Raw genomic sequence first — 2713 nt, forward strand, 5'->3', positions numbered from 1 at the left:
ACAGGGTCGCTATGAGTCGGTTCCGACTCCACAGCACATAACAACAACAACAAAAAGATTACAGCTCTGGAAACTCCATGGAATTCTACTCTGTCCTATATGGTCGCTATAAATTGAAATCTACTTCACGACAGTGGGTTGTAATTTACAAGCTAACCTAAAATGAATCTTAGAAGTCAGAATCAAAGCAAATCACGCACATATGGAGATAAGCTATTTAATATTCAAAGAGGTCTAAATGGAACTGTCCCTTCAACCATCCCCACTTTCACCAACACTGTGCACCAGCGTCACCAGCCTCAACTGGGAAGTTCTCAAGACCAGTCTCCAGAAGCTCTAGGGATGAGGCCTATCAGTTTATAATTCAACACGCCCTCGGGGTAATAGATGCGCGCTCAATTCTGAGCACACCTGACAAATCAACTTTCAGCAAGAATTTAAAAGCGGCAGGCCAGGTGCTAAGCAATCAATGGGTACTCATCCTCCCAGGATTTAACAGATTGAACTGCCAGATCCTGAGCTGTATTTGGCGTCTTTCAGTGAAAGAGGAAAAACTACGAGGCTGGGGCGTCCACAGAGAGCATCTTCTGAGCCCAGATGCCCGAGTGTCCCTAATCCATCCCTGCATCCTAGTTCTGGAAGAAGAACTCCGCGAGTGTGCGCTGAACCAAAGCCCTGAGAAAGTTGTACAAAGTTTTTAGTTTTAACTAAAGTAAAATAAAGCTCTCAGCTAGAGGCCGAGTCGAAACGGGGCGCAGTGCAACAATGAGTCTGCAGGTTGCGATGGCCATTTAGGTTATGCTGTCTCCATCACCCGCCGAGGGAGACACGAACCCGGACTCGTGGACACGAAAACCGCCACCGCAGCGTACCTGATCATTCAGCCTGGAAAAGCGGCCCCTCGGCTACGCTACTCCCGTGGCCGCTCGCGCCTCGGTCTCCGAGTGAGGAAGAATCCACCAGCCTAAAGGCCAGGGGAGAGGAAATGGAACGGAGCGGACACACATAAACTGCGTCCAGCATTGAGGCACTAGCACACCCTCTGCGTTTGGATTCGGCCAATCGGTCTCCAAGGCAGCACGCAGGACGCCGGAAGAGGTGCGGGACTCTGATTGGCTAAGCGATTTGCCTTTTTATTGGTGGAGCCTGAAAACGTGAGGCCGCAAGGGAGAATAATTCGACTCTTTTGGCCTCGGGCTTATATGTTGTTGTTGTTGTTGTTGTTAAATGCTGTCGAGTCGATTTCGACCTATAGCGACCCTCTTTAGGGTTTCCGAGGAGAAACTGGTAAGCTTGAACCGCCGACCTTGCAGTTCAAATGGCTTTGCAGTGTGACGCATTAACCCACAGTGCCACACCAGGACTCCTTTAGGCTTATACACTCATTATAAATCCGGGTCCACGGGTGTGAGGCTCGGTTCGAAGTGACGCTGGGAGGTGAAATGCACAGCGGCAGCGGCCTTGAGAACCCAGTACCCTCGGCTCTTCGATTCTGCAATCCAATCTTAAGGGCTGGAGCACTGAATTGCCTGCTGGGTCTAGAAGGAAGGACCAGGCGTACGCGTGGTGGCAAATTTGGGGCTATGGATTTCACCACCATCATTATTTCTTCTCTTCCTCATTATTCTCCTTCATTGTCCGCCTTCATTTCCTTTCTGGCACCCTCCAGAAGCTCAGGTGGAAGTGGGGGTATCGTCTGTGTCTGAAAGAGGTGTCTCAAGTTCCTCCATAAAAAGGAAACACCGAACTAACCAAGCCACTGCCATCAAGACGATTCCAACTAATAGAGTCCCTATTTAGGGTTTCCGAGACTGCCAATCTTTACAAGAGTAGAATGTTTCCTTTTTCTCTGGAGGAAGGGCTGGTGGATTCCAAAAGCTGACCAACCTTGACATCCACAGCCCAGAGTAACCTACTACGCCATCGGGACTTCTTTAAGGAGAGGCTTGTGAATTTTCATTTTAATTGTAGATGATCTTTGTACATTTCATTATACTACTTTGTCCTGTCAAGCTGCCATTTGAAATGTTCTGTTCAACTCTTAATAGTTAATTCCAGTCGCTTAGGCTTCTCTATGTTCAAGAGCGAGTCCTGGTGTGGTGCTGTGGATTAATGCGCCAGATTGCAAAACCGGTTGAACTGCAAGGTCGGTGGTTCAAGCTCACCAGCTGCTCCTCGGAAACCCTATACAGGGTCCCGAGGAACCAACTCGATGATGCTTAACAACAACAACAACAAGCTTCTCTATGTTCAAGAGCAAGTTTCAGATTCTCTTCTGCCATCCATTCTGAACTTTTTTCCTTTTTTTAGTGAGTCTTTACTTTTTTCGACTATGTTGTTGGTGATGTCATCCCACAACTTTTCTGTTTTGCCGTCATTAGTGTCTAATGCATCAAAAACCTGTTCTTGAGATGGTCTCTAACTTAAGGTGGGTCATATTCAAGGTCATTTTGCCTCTTGTGGACTTGTTTTAATTTACTTCAGCTTCATCCTGAACTTCTTCAACTTTGTGTGAACAGTAAACCATCTGTTCTACAGTTGCCCTTGCCTTGTTTTGTCTAAAACTGAGCTTTTCCATGGTCTCTTTCCAAAGAAGTAATCAGTGTATTTCATCTGCTGAAATTCATGTGTATACGCACTGTTAATGTTGTTGACAGATTCAGAAGAGGATGTGGATCAAGGGATATCATTGCTGTCGTCAGATGGATCTTGG

This window comes from Chrysochloris asiatica, unplaced genomic scaffold, assembly GCF_000296735.1.
Source record: "Chrysochloris asiatica unplaced genomic scaffold, ChrAsi1.0 scaffold00124, whole genome shotgun sequence".
NCBI classification, from domain to species: Eukaryota; Metazoa; Chordata; class Mammalia; order Afrosoricida; family Chrysochloridae; genus Chrysochloris; species Chrysochloris asiatica.